This window comes from Falco peregrinus, unplaced genomic scaffold (genome assembly GCF_023634155.1).
Source record: "Falco peregrinus isolate bFalPer1 unplaced genomic scaffold, bFalPer1.pri scaffold_29, whole genome shotgun sequence".
Classification (NCBI taxonomy): Eukaryota; Metazoa; Chordata; class Aves; order Falconiformes; family Falconidae; genus Falco; species Falco peregrinus.
Genome location: NW_026599598.1, coordinates 1,519,561 through 1,534,298, shown reverse-complemented (window position 1 = coordinate 1,534,298; position 14,738 = coordinate 1,519,561). Strand labels below are relative to the sequence as shown.

General features: G+C 43.0%; 1 pseudogene; it reads right to left on the bottom strand.

The window, feature by feature from the left end:
- LOC129783323 (ankyrin repeat domain-containing protein 26-like) overlaps window positions 1-14,738 on the bottom strand; it is a 60,437-nt pseudogene that overhangs the window by 35,801 nt on the left and 9,898 nt on the right.

The window sequence follows — 14,738 nt, the reverse complement described above, 5'->3', positions numbered from 1 at the left end:
CCTTTAGATCGCCACCTCTCTTGCCTCCTCTCCAGCAGGAGATGGCTATGCACAACAGCTGACACAGCTACAAGCAGCACTGAAGACGTGTTTGGGTCACACTCAGGAAAAGGCTCCAGCACGCTGCAGCCCTGTGGCATACGGAGTTTAGGTCACCTGCTCTCCAGTCCACAGCTCCAGAAATTGCCATTGACTACCACCATCCACTGTGCAAGAAGTACCATAGAAACACCACCCGACACATCTTCATGCTAAAATCACCAAGAAACAATGCTCCTTTTGTAGCACTACCAGAAAAGATCTTCCTTGACTAGCAGTTTTTACCCTGCACCTTCCCAGAAGGTAGACACCTAAGCATTGCCATTTAAAAAGAGGAGAGGCTCACAGCCCAAAAACTCACCCCAAACACACAACTTGTCTCTGTCTCAGGGGCTAACATCCCAATCTCTTCTCTACTAGACACACGCAAGGCTCAGTCTCAGTAGGTTCCTGGCCAGATTAAACTATCTTCATTTCTCTGTTTTAAGCTAGTCCGTTAGGTAAAACTGATTCAGGATTCGCTCTCGTGGAGACATGCGCACAAAAAACGGGAAAGGAGCTAGAGACCAGTGAGGGCACCCGTCCTAGCAGAGGGGAACTGCTGGTTCCAGCCTCAGCTAGGACTACTTACACTGTGCCAAACGCAGGCTTATGCTAAAATGCACAGACAGAAGAGCATGTATAGGCACAACACCTGGAATACAGCAGGTTCTGCCAGGCCCGCTCTGTAGCATTTGATCAGCAGCTACACACGCTCTGGTAACACCTACCACACCACTCTACTCTCTGGAGACAGACAGTGGAAAGTGTGCCTTCTCCTCCTGCTCCAAGACCTGAGGTGAGCACCAGAGTGCTCAGCCCTGACTGACGGGGCAATGCTTTCAAGCACACTCAAGCGTGGCACTGGAGAGACTTTCTACGTTTTAAAACTGGACAAGGTGAGGCACTGGAACAGAACAGCTTTCTCTCAGATTGACTCAAATCTTTCCCAGGCTTCAGCCAAGAGCAATCACAACTTTTCAGTCTGACAGCACGGGCCAGAAAGGGCAATACTACTGTCACACCAAGACACTCTAATCGTCCTCTTTTTCAACTGTGCATTTTGTTCTGATCGCTTCAGGGAGAACACAGCAACAAAACCAAGAATGACACCTGCTCCATTTAGCCTCGTTTGGAATCCAAGGCCACAATTTGTTCTTCAGGAACGAATGATAAGGAACAAAAGCTACTTTCCTCCTTGCCAATGCCCACTAGGGTTCACAGGCAAGGGAAAGACTTACTGTTTCAGAAGTCAATCACCATTTCAGTTCATTTACTGTGCATTAATATTTATAGAGGAAGAACTGGGAGCAGTATTCACTAACTCACTTCTCTCACCAGTGTTGTCTTTGGAAGCACTGTGGACTTGATGGCTATCATTACAAATAGAGTTTTTCACACCCTCAACAACTGCAGTTTGTAGCTCTTCACCAGCGTCTTCCTTTTCCTGCTCCTTCTCCTCTTCTTCCTGTTCAGGTGATTTTTCCTAAAAGAGATTGACCAAACAGCTGGAAATAGCAGAAACAAGCACCTTCTTAGCCACCCATCGACAACAACTTTAAAAATGCTTCTCCTGTGTAAGACAACAGGGAAACTTTGTTGAGCTTTGTTTTACAAGGCCTTCAGTTTTTCTGGGAATCTCTGAGGAGACAGCAATGACATTAGCCCTAAGTCATTAGCCCTGGCTCTGCAAAGCTCCTGAGAAGCAATTCTTCCTGTCAGCCTAACTCTAGCTTTCATTTCAGTTACATTGTTTTGGAACACGCTCCTTTTCCTCTACTTTGCTCCAGGAAAATCACTAACTTCCTGCTCTCAATCTGACTCAAACTTTTTGGTTCCTCATTTTCAGCCATCACACCAGGTATTTTACTAAATGGCAATAAATCTTGACAGATAAAAACTGTACATACAACTGAGAAAAAAATTAATTTATTTCAGAAAAATTATACTGCCTATTTGTTTTCCTGCAAAACCACTGCAACCAATAAAAAAAACATTGAAAATACTGCCCAATATTATTCTTATACCTAAGAAACTGCTTTGGTTAGGAGTAAAGGCATTTTCTATTATAAAAAAAGGATGATCAAAAGATGGATATACGTGAAATATTAACAGAAATCCAGTTTACCTTTTGGTTCTTACCTTTATCACCCTTAGAAAATACCTTTGTGATTGAATCAACCTTATATAACTAACTTTGGTGCCTGAGTGAAACGCTGCTCTTACATTTTCTTCATGCCTATTCAAGCACAAGTGTTCACTTTCTTGTTTCAGTGCTTCACAGACTTTATTATCTACTTCACATTGCTCTTCTTCTGTATCTTCATCATCCACTTGTTCAAGACAGACAGAGTTTGGTCTTTGACTTTCAAGCCTTGGGCTTTTTCCTGCTGACAAAGAACTATTATCACTTTCAAAGCCATTACTGAAGCTTGACTTTTTCTCCTTAAGACCACAACTATCTGAGAGAAGCTGAGGTGTCTCTTTTTTCCAGTTTGTCATCTTAGACTCTGCAAAAAGGGAGTCATCATTTCTGTGAAACTTCGCCTGAATCATGCTTTTCTTGTTCCAGCTTTCTTGTTTATCTTGCAAATTATTTAGATTCTGAAAGACAGTTTGCTTTGGTACTGACTTGCAAGATACTTCATTATTCACCGTCTTTGGAGACATGGCACTTATGTCAAAACAACAAAAGGAGTTATGGGAATGGCAACAGGCATGTTACCAGATTAACGGAGTAATCTGGGAATGTCTGGAAAAGGAACCAAGTCAAGGATGGGCAGGATGGAGGAAGGACTTCGCCAGGGACAAAGGCTTAGGAGGGGATTAATACCTTCATTTTAACAACATGACTTGTTTTTTCTGAAATGCCTAAGTGCTGTGTTTTCAAAGTGCTACTTTTCTCATTTACTATAGGAAAAGAATTGTTTAAAAAACTACTTAGCAAATCTACTTTTATATATTAGTATACTATGCAATCTTTTCCAAATAGCTTACTGTTTTTCCTGAACTGCTGGGAAACATTCATTAACAATGTCAAATTTGGCTTCTGCAGCTTCTGTAAATAAATGATTATTTTCTTTTAGAACACTAACGACAACAACAAATCCTTTGGTCACATCAAACCTTGAACACTAAATGTAATCAGGCTGTCCTTTCGACAGCGGTCAGGTGCTGGCTCCATCCTATACTTCTAACTACAAAAACACTCCTCACATATGCAATTCAGTGAGTATTTCACCCCCAAAATACCATGCAGGCACCCTTCTGAAAATTGTTTCCAAAACTATGGTTACATGCATAGCAGTTTGAAAAATCTGGGTTTAATATTTGTAGTACTTCAGTAAAACTCAGTTATATTTAAGATCGCAGCTTCTGGATGCTTACCTGCAAGTGTGCACAAGGGAAGTAACTGTTAAGAACCCTAGGTTTAATGCATTAATTAGTCCCTGCAAGTACACTTACCAGAATATCCTGAAATTTCAAAAACATGCCAAAAAATGCATAATTTGTATTTAAATCGGTGCAAGAAAATGAAATCATGTTAAAACTGAACATGCTTGCACCTCCAGTATTAGAGTAGGTTGAACTAGAACACTGGTTCCTCATCGCTGCAGAATCCCAGAGCAACAGAACAGATGCTCCAGACATCACTGCAGAAGTTAATAATGCTTCAGAACACTAGCAAAAAAAGCAGGCCTGAGAGCTTGTAGCTGACAAAAAGAATACTACCTAAGCATTCAAAAAAAGGAGGGAAAACATGCAGTGTGAGATTGCATGCAAGCACAGAATGCCATCTCAATAGAAAAAAAAAAGATGACCCATTTGAGTAACTCATCGGCTGAGCACTCTTGAGTAACCTGATGAGGAGGAAAGGAGAACTAGGTGATGAAGGATTTCAGTACATCTTCATTAAAAAGTGCCCTTTATCGGTTAGGATTCTATCACGAAATTTACAGGAAACATTAACAGTGTTTGGGGAAGAACAGAACAGGTTATATTAGTAACTTATAAACTTAAAATCTGACTCAAATGACCAAGAACAAATAAAACTGTGGCGATTTATCTCGTCGCCTATTGCTCTTTTGCCTCAAACCACAAATCTACTGCATGATCTGCCACAGCTACAGGTCTTTTAGGAAAAACTCACAGCAGAAGAAAGGCTGGCAGGTCAGAGAGTGCTTCTAAGGAGAAAACAATATTGGCTAGAACTGTAGTTTCTTTCAATCCCCCAGAAAACTTGCCTTCAGATCACTTATTTTTATAGGACATTTACTGTAAATACACCGTACCTCGGGAGTAAAATCGAGTTCTTCCTCAGAAGTATGCCAACTGACATCGCTCCCCTCTTTCTCCAAGCTTCTTAAAAAGTAAAGCAAAATGAGTACCGTGTCTCTCCAATCATTCCTCAGGTATGTGCTGGGTATGTTTAAAGTCTTACCCGATTGAGTCTCCTTGCGACAAGCCGTCTATTGCTGTTCAAACACGAATTGACATGCTGAAATTAGATTTGGCATGCTAAAAATTAACCAGCACATACAAACATTTAACCTGGACAACTCTACATGTCATAACAGAATGAAACTTTGGGGAGTCAACTTAACGTAAGACAGCATGAATGAATGCATGCATTTCCAAACAACTGCTTTTTCAAGCCACACTGAATTGACAAAACAAAAAAGACTAGAGTTTTAGATCCTTTGAACTTTTATACCTAAAAGTTTAAGAACTACCTCTAAACTAAAAAAGCCCAGCATAGCATGAATATGCTGTGTTAATAAACAGTTATAAAATACTGGTGCTTTAGCAAGACGGTAAATAAATGAACTGCTGAAGTACTCATACTGCACACACAAGCACACCCTGTTGACAGAGATTTTACTGGTTTATATACTATACTAGCTGGTGCTCTACCCACTTACACGTTATCCTGAAAAGGTAAAAAACATCAAAAAGCATAACCAAGATCTAAAGCTTATCCTCACGTAGAAGAATCCCCAGCAGTTCTCTACGCTGCACCAAAAAGGGTATTCAACAGGCAAAACAGGCGTACCCAGGGCACTCTATACTACACTCCAAGCTTTCATCCATGTTAAGACAGCAACTGGCACATAGGATCACAGGATAAATCAGGTCACAAGGGACCTCGGCAAGTCTCTCAGCCAACCGCCTCCTCAAAGCAGGCTCGGCTCTGAGGTCAGATGAGGCTGCATAGAGCTTTATCCAGTCTGATCTTGAACCATTCAAGGAGGGAGACTGCACAACCTCTCTGCTTTACTGTTCTCACCATGGTGAAGCTGCCCACATTCCGTTAGAAATTCTCTTCTTTCCATTTATGCCTCTTGTACCTTTGCTTCATGTGACACACCACTGGGAGGCACCTGTCTCTGTCTTCTCCTCACACGTACTGGAAGCTGCTGCTGGGTCCCCTTCAAAGTCATCTCTTCTCTAGACTGAACAAGCCCGGTTCCCCCAGTCTCTCCCCCAAAGGCAAGGAGTCCTGCTCCTGGCAAAGCTTGATGGCCCTCCACTGAACTCGCTCACGGATGAAAGACCACTCTCTCTTGCACTGGGGGCTCAAAATTATACCCAGGGAGCTGGACACAACCCAGGGACTGCCAAGAAGCGGTGTACAATCCCCTCCCTCAGTCTCCTGGCTATGCTGCTCTTCATACAGCCCAGGACACCGTTAACCCTCTCAGCCGGCAGGGCACCCTGCTGGCTCATTCTCAGCTCACTGTCTGCCAAGACCCGCTGGCTATTCCCAGCAAAGCAGCTCTCCAGCCAGGCAGCTCCAGCACGTGCTGTAGCAAATGGTTGTTCCTTTCCATGTGCAGGACTTGGCATCTGCCCTTGCTGAATTCTGTTAAGACAGGCCTGACAGCCCATTTACCCAGCTTGTCAAGATCCCTCTGAACGGCAGCGTGGCCCAGATGCACATGTTGCAAACTCAACCATAGCGCACTCTAGCACACCACCGATGTACTAAAGAAACCTGAACTCTAGGAATCCAGCCTGAAGAGTGCGAAAACCTCTCAATTATCAACACCTAAGATGAAATAAAAGGCCTCTTCAATTCCCAGGACAGAAAGGAAAAAACCAAACAGAGCCTCCACATCGTATCTATTTCAGCATTCCTCAAGTCCTCGATAATTAGTTCTCGTTAACTATCATCACAAAATGAAGTTGCTTATAAAGAGGAGATTGGTGGCCTTCCATAAAGTTGTATGATGACAGCCAAACCGAGGTCTTAGACAAAATCATTAAACGGAAAAGAAAACAAAGGGCATATCATGTTGAGTAAGTTATCTGAACTTTTGCTTTCCATGGATAGTAACTTTAAGCAAGGATCAAAACCAGTTCCCATTCTCCTTTAAAAAAGCAAGAGAGAAAGTTTATGAGCTAGTTTTCAGACAGATCTTGATGCCCTACTGTAGAAACGGGATCTAGAAAAGTAGTATCTAGGGATCACTTGTTTCTACTTTAATTGAAGTCCATTTTCATTTTGGAGTAACAGAAGAGCATATATATTTTTTTTTAATATTATTTACTATCACTAATGACACAAAGCAATCACTCAATTCAGTAATTAAGGACCCGTGCAAAACACGCAAACAAAAAGCACCCAAAGCCTGCTCTCAAACCTAATTTATAAAACCAAAACCATCAGAATAGAGACCTCCAAGATAATAAACATCACAGGTGTGTTAGTATTTGTACATCACACAGCATGTTCCATAGTTGAAATGCTACTGTATAGAATACCTTTCTTTGGTTTTCCCGTTCTTGATGTCTGGCTAGGAGATTGTGGCATTCCTATATCCATTTAGGGAAAGGCGTGTCAAGGACAGACCAAACAAGGGCACCAGAATAAATGTGAATCCCCCGAAATTTGGAAAACATAACCAGTACATTAACAAAGCTATAGCAATGGGAGAATGTACTGTGACCATCAGCCTACTCTACAGTTACAAGAAGTAGAAGCCAAACCTATCACAACCTACAGAACTCTACTCTTAAGGGACAGTGTCAAACACTGTAACTTAATTTACTTGCTCCATTGTAGAATACCTATATTCCAATATTTTGAAACACTGAAACAGATTCGTGGCAGTTTACTGTACTGCCAACTTTGCATTTCTCTCAGCTTGACTAGTCCTTGCCCAGCACTGACTGCCAATGCAATTCCTTCATATTTGTAGAGTGTTTTATACGTACGGCACACGTAAAATCCCTCCGTCTAAGCATCCCAAAAATCTGTAGGTGCCAACAAACTTTGGAGGTACACTAGCCAGTTGTGTCAGATGGTGCCTGATGCAGACACAGCCCCCTCCTACCTCAGTTTGAAGGTAAAAGCCCTGCATATATTGATTTGACCATGCTGAACTGCTCACGTAGAGAAGCTACGCCACCAGCCAGAACGCAGGCTTGACAAGCAGTCGGAGTGAATACCCTGTTCCCCCAGGGCTATAGGGCAGGCCACAACTGGACCAAAACGGGTGCACTGACTGCTGTGAGTGTCATGCATGTGTGCTTGTGTGTGTACGCGTGTCTATGTGCTGTGGAACAGAAGCTTTAGAATACAAATCACCATCCACCCGCTCTACCCATCCTACTTAGTAAAATGTTATTTTTTATATCAATGAATGGTGTGGTTCTGTTATTGCAGCTACCCAACACCAAATGTCTGTGTGACAAGGCCGTAACATTTGCCTCAGAGCAACAGGGCGTCCTGCTTATATTGATGTTACCACAAATACACGGAATGGATGTGGCAAGAGGACTCCTATCAAAAATACACATGTAAGAGTTAAAAAAGGACCTCAAGATTGTTTCTCATTCCTTCTCCATTTCTCAGTTTTCTTAAAAGGTGATACAGCAGATAAAAAGCACACTGAAGCACTCGTTTCTTTTCCAAGAGCTCTATGATGAAAAACCAATGGTTTCTGTAGGAACAACACACCAATACGCAGTGCAGCAGCTAAAAAAAGCTGCCACTGAAGACATACTAGAAATCTGAACCCTCGCTTTTAGAAAAAATACATAATTACTTTTTGCCAAAGAAATTCCAACTTCAAATCTGAAAAGTCTGTCATTCGATATGCTAGAGGTGGAAGCCATTCATTTGGAGGTTTTTGCCAGTCTGTCTGTAATCAACAAAAAGGTTCATGTTCTGACAAAAAGTAAACACTCAAATAAGCATGAGCCAACTTCTTAAATGTACCGACTTGCTCACTAGAGGCGAATATTTTGAACAATGTTCAACAAGTGCAAAAGTAGCAGCAAAAGGAGGAAGGACTACATTGAAGATCCCAGAAAAACAGGAATGAAGAGCAAGATTAAAACAAAGAATTCAAAGTGGGTATTCCTCCGTTGTCCCACGATCAGTTGAGCTTCTCCTCTAACAGGGGCTTCAAAGCTTTTACTGCAGCCTGTCAAAGGGACTCATGATGCAGGACCTGCGCTTTGTGTGTGCAAGCAAGAGACTGCAGAATCAATGCCACTAAGCGTTCCCTGCATGCTACTAATCCCTCTCACTCAACAGGCCGGGGTCATTTTCCAGGAAACTGAGCACAAGGAGAAAAAGATTCGTACTACTCAAGAAAAACAAGCCCTACTATAAACAGTTTGAGAACACAGCACACTCTTTCTCCTCCCAAGTCCTTAACCCACATAAATATGCTCTTCACACTTCCTATGCCTCTTCAAGTGAGGATTTCCCATAACGTTGTGGACTTATGCTAGTAGTATTACTGTCTTCAAGGAACTGAGCAAATTACTTGGTTCAAGAACCCATATTTCCCTGAGGGCATATTAATTTTGGAATCACACAACAGTATTATTCTTCAAGCCACATATTTTAAAATAACCCAGGCCTGCCAGTCATCACAATGTGGTACCACAGCAATTATCTATGTGCACAGGAGGCAGCCACAGAGTGCTGTTTGGGTAAAAGCAACATTTTGTTGATTAAACTACCTGTACCAAGCCCTTTCCAAAAATAAAATAAAATATAAAAACCTCCGCATCTTCCTTCAGTCTATCAAGAAACTTTACACATCGCTGACTAGATCAAAATAACTAGTCCTAAGTCAAAGGAACAAAGTTTGGCTCTAAACTAAATTCCCCTACCTGGGAAAAGTGAACTCGGAAAAATATCTCACGTTTTGCTCATATTTCACGACATATTTTAAAAAGGAGTAATAAACTGTGTTTGAACGCTGTCTGCTGCCCATTTGCCACAAAGTTCTGATGTAACACCCTTAAAAAAAAACCAGAAAGGATAGAACTTCCCACTGTAGGGCCTGAGATGTAAAGTACAAGAAGTTCGATCTATATTAAAAGATTAGTTTTCTAAGATTCCTCTAGGGCTATATGAGCTCATAAGCACAGACTGGATCTTAAAAATTAAGGAGTTGTGGGGTTTTTTTTTATTATTTTAAAATGAACTCACTGAAGGAGCTAATTTTTTGATAACAAGGCAATTCAATTGTTTTTCTGGATCACAAGTTAATATGGACTTTTTAACGTTTATTTCATACAATTACTGGAAGTAGAAGTGTTATCTATTTTTACTGGAATCAAACTATGTCCATGAAGATACAGTACACACAGAAGTTGCATTATTGTTCCTAACCAAGTGACTTTTCCAAGACGATTTTTCCTAAGTATGTCTCTACAGCACCTACACAGAAACAATCGTAACTGATGCTGAGAAATAAGACAACTCACTAAAAGCAGCTTAGTGCAGGTGAAACTATTAATATTAAAACACCACTGCACAAACTCAGTGGCTATCAACAAGACATGTACAGTCCTGCTAACTCATCTGTTGCTTCCCAGCTACAGGAAGATGCACAACTACTCAGGATGAACCTACTGCTTTTGCAATTCATTTTCACAATCTGACTGGCCATCTAAGGTACAAGTACACACCCCAAAACCAAAACCACTCTCACCTAGTTCCTTCCCTGTCCCCCTTCTCTCTCGGTATGAAAACCTATACAGATGGGCAATCTGGCAGGCAGAAGGCAACAACCCGGTACGTGGGCCCGTAGCACACAAACCGCAGCTGCCTTCACCCCTGACAAGAAGCACCTCCAACCAGCAACAAGTCAGCATATTCACAAAGCTTCTTGCGCTACCCCACCTGATGCCTCCACTAAAGTCAACGGTGAACACAGCGAGCGCTGACAACACAAACCCCCTAAAGAAAAGGCCACAGCGATTTTCCTCGTGAGCTCCTGCGTGATTAAAGATCCTACCTCCTCTGTCCACAGCAGGTGCACCCAACGTCAAGCCAGCAGCTCCGGCCCGGTGAGGAATGCCAGGTACTGTGCCGCCTTGTGCACCACCTTCGTCTCTGTCTCCCCGGAATGCGTATGCCACCAGTTGTTTACAAAGACTATATAGGGAAAGAGAAGAAACGTATTTGGTAAAAACAACCACATACTGAAGGGAATGATTTGTTTAATCCTGGAAGAACCCCCAGTGAAACTCACCTAATTGAAGGAGGCCTGTGGGAACTCATGAAGAACGGACCACGGGAGAAAGAACATAACGCAATACAACTAGTGGGGGTTTAGGCCACAAGGGCGTTGCGACCCTGAAACCTGTGGTTATGCAGTAGCAGGATGAAGATCCGGTTAGAACCGATACTGTTAGCAAGCATGAAACTGAGGCGTGCAGTGGAAAAGTACCAAAGCAGAACTTGTAACCCTAAGAAACGAAGTGAACAGGGTAAGAAAGAACAGCAAATAAGGAACTTAGCTTTTGCAATATGTAATCACTTTTGTAATATGTAACCAATGAGCTTTGTGCACGATTATCTTAGAATATGTATGCAGCCTTATAAAAGAAGCATGTTAAGAACAATAAAACAGATCTGATTTCCACCTGACCAGGTCTCCTTCTCTCAATCGCAGCAAATTGGTGACCCCGACGTGATGGGTCGACGAACCGCCTAGCTGAGCGGCTTGCTGCGACTCCCACAGAACTTTGAATGATCTGCTGAAAGGAAGCAGGAACGACCGGTCTGAAATCCCTCCGGAATAGAGAGGTGAGCTGTGGGAAACATGGGGAATCAAGCGTCGTCCCCTGAGAGAGACGTATATGAGCTTATGAAGGCTCTTTTTAAAAAACATGGGAAGAATATCTCTGGGCATGATCTTAAGACCATTCTTAAGTGGGTTCAAGTTAAATTACCTGCTGTAACCTCATCCACTATTTTTACACGAGACCTTTGGGACAATGTGGGAGTGAAGTTATGGGATGCAGCAACTACGGGGAATGTTGAAGCACAGCATATGCTCCCGTGGTGGAGAAGCATTTTTGAGGTTTTAAAAGCCCAGGAAAACAGTCATAGAAAAGACTCAGACAAAGAGGAAGACCCACCCCCGGTGTCCCCACCGTTACCGAAGGAAACAAAGCCTTCGGCACCACTGACAGTATGCGCCGCGGAGTATCCTCCTGAAGATGATCCCTTTGACCCAGGACCCGTAGACCCTGAACAGGAGCCAGATTTATACCCCCCCGATCCACATGATGTGTGGGCCAACATTAGACGTCAAGCTTTACAGGAGGGGGAACTGGAGATTGCCAAAACGATAGTGGCTCCTGTACTTTATCAGCGAGGCGGAGGGCGAGGCGGGGGGGGGGCAGTGGGAAGCTTTATCTTTTTCGGTAGTTAAGGAGCTGCGCCGTACTGTTACTGAACATGGACTTTTTTCACCGTACTTTGCGAGTTTGTTATCCTCTGTTTTTGATACATATGTTATGACTCCGCATGATTTAAAATCTTTAGCACAGTTGCTCCTAACACCGACTCAGTATACTTTATGGGAGGCCCATTGGAGAGGGGGACTCCAAGCGCTCCTTCTATCTTATGTGGGTCATAATAACAACGCAATTGCTGCATTGACCTTAGAACATCTTACAGGCACGGGTCGTCATACTAACCCGGCAGATCAAGCCCGAATCCCACGAGAAGCTCTTGAAGCGACCCGTGAGGAGGCAAAAAAGGCCTTTTTTAAAGTCCCCGATTCTCAAAGGCCACAGAAAGCTTTTACCACTATCACACAAGAACCTCGAGAACCCTATATGCAATTTATTGATAGATTAAAACAGGCTTTGGAACGTCAAATTGATAATATGGAAGCGCGGGAAATTTTGTTATTAAAATTAGCTGTGGAAAATGCTAATGCAGATTGTAGAAAGCTTTTGAAATCTCTCCCGAATCAGAACCCTACTTTAGTTGAAATGATCGAGGCATGTAACAGAATCGGCACTGTAGATTATAAATTTGAAGCCATGGCTGCTGCTTTCGCAGCCATGCGCGGACAGTCGGGAAATTGCTATGGTTGCGGTAAACCTGGTCACCTAAAGAAAAATTGTCTAGCTACTAAAGCTGGCACTAGGCCCCGAGTCCCAGGAATTTGTCCTAGGTGTAAAAAGGGTCGTCATTATGCTAATCAATGTCGGTCCAAGTATGACTTGCAGGGACAACCGATCCAGGGAAACCGATCTCGGAGCGCGGGACAGCGACGCGCGCAGACACAAATAACGCCGTCACCTTTCAACAATTCCCAAAGAGGAGCAGCGGCGATGCCTCAAGTCTTCGCCCAGCAACAACCGGCAGCGCAGGATTGGACCTGGCAACCGCTCACACAGTAACGTTACTTGATTCCTCGGTTCACTTATTGGCAACAGATATTTCAGGACCCTTACCCCCGAAAACACAAGCCTTATTAATAGGAAGGTCTTCTACGACATTATCCGGGCTCTTTGTATTACCAGGCGTTATTGATTCTGATAGTTCCGAAAACATTAAGATCATGGCATGGACCCCGTTCCCTCCCTGCACGGTGCCGGAAGGCAGCCGTATAGCACAATTGATCCTTATACCTACAAGCAAAAACTGTTCAAATTTGGATCAGCTCCAACAAAGGCAGGGTGGGTTTGGTTCGACTGGGAACCCACAAATTTTATGGGTACAGTCTCTTTCTCAAAAACGGCCTATGTGCCAATGTACCCTTGTTCGCGGGGAACAAAAAGTAGTTTTGAATGGAATTATTGACACTGGGGCCGATGTTACGGTAATATCTCAAGTTAAATGGCCGCCACTGTGGCCGCTAGCCAATATTCCCCAAGCGTTAGCTGGAATTGGCGGAACTGGTAAAAGCCACCAGAGCCTGGAGCTTATCCAAGTTCAAGGCCCAGAAGGGCACATTGCTTCTGTTAAACCTTTTGTGTTACCTGTTCCCATGGTTTTATGGGGACGGGATGTGCTATCACAGTGGGGAATGACAATTCGTACCCATTTTTAGGCGGGGCCATTGAAATGCGCGACACCCTAAAATTAACCTGGAAAACTGATACTCCTATTTGGGTAGATCAATGGCCCCTACCTTTAGAAAAGCTTCGCGCCCTTCAGGAGCTGGTCACAGAACAGCTCGAAAAAGGACACATTGTGCCTTCTACCAGCCCATGGAATTCTCCTGTTTTTGTTATCAGAAAACAAACTGGCAAGTGGCGCTTGCTCCATGATCTCAGAAAAATTAATGATGCTATGGAAGATATGGGAGCCCTTCAACCCGGGCTCCCGTCCCCGACTATGATCCCTCGACACTGGCATTTAACTGTCATAGATCTTAAAGATTGTTTTTTCAGTATCCCGTTACACCCAGATGATGCCCTGAAGTTTGCTTTTTCAGTTCCAAGCATCAACATGCAAGCTCCATTGCAGAGATATCAGTGGGTTGTACTGCCACAAGGCATGAAAAATAGCCCTACAATGTGTCAATGGTATGTTGCAAAAATACTCAGTCCTGTCCGAAATGCTATGCCTGCTGTGTTACTGTATCATTATATGGATGACCTTTTAGTGGCAGCACAACATCATGAAGTCATGGAGAAAGCTGTAGCCCTTGTCACCGATGCCGTGAATTCGGCAGGTCTCTGTATAGCACCAGAAAAAGTCCAAAAGTTTCCCCCTTGGAAATATCTGGGCTGGCGAATAAGAGCACAGACTATTGTTCCTCAACCATTGCAGATCAATACCAATGTAAGAAACCTGCATGATGCACAAAAATTACTGGGAACAATAAATTGGGTTCGGCCACTATTGGGAATTTCCAATACAGACTTGGGTCCTCTGTTTGAACTACTAAAAGGGGACACTAATCTTTGTTCTCCACGTAATCTTAACTCTGAAGCAGATAACTCTTTGCAAAAGGTTGCCTCAGCTATCGCTTCTCGACAGGCCCACCGATGGGCCCCTGAACTACCTTTTTATTTGATTATTTTAACCCCTGCTCGACAGCCTCACGCCCTGATATTTCAATGGGACCTTCAGAACTCAGACCCCTTATTAATTATTGAATGGATCTTTTTACCCAACCAGTCTACGAAAACTATTTTGACACAACATGAAATGTTTGCCTCTCTGATTGTTAAAGCTAGATCACGCCTGTTAACCTTATCAGGGAAAGATTTTGTCTGTATTTGTTTACCAGTAACAACAGTATATTTACAATGGCTTTATCAACAATCAGACACCTTTGTTATGGCACTTGCTGACTATACAGGCCAAATAACTTTTCATCCACCTTCACATAAACTGTTTAACACTGACTTTCGTCTGATGTTAAAACCCAAAAGAA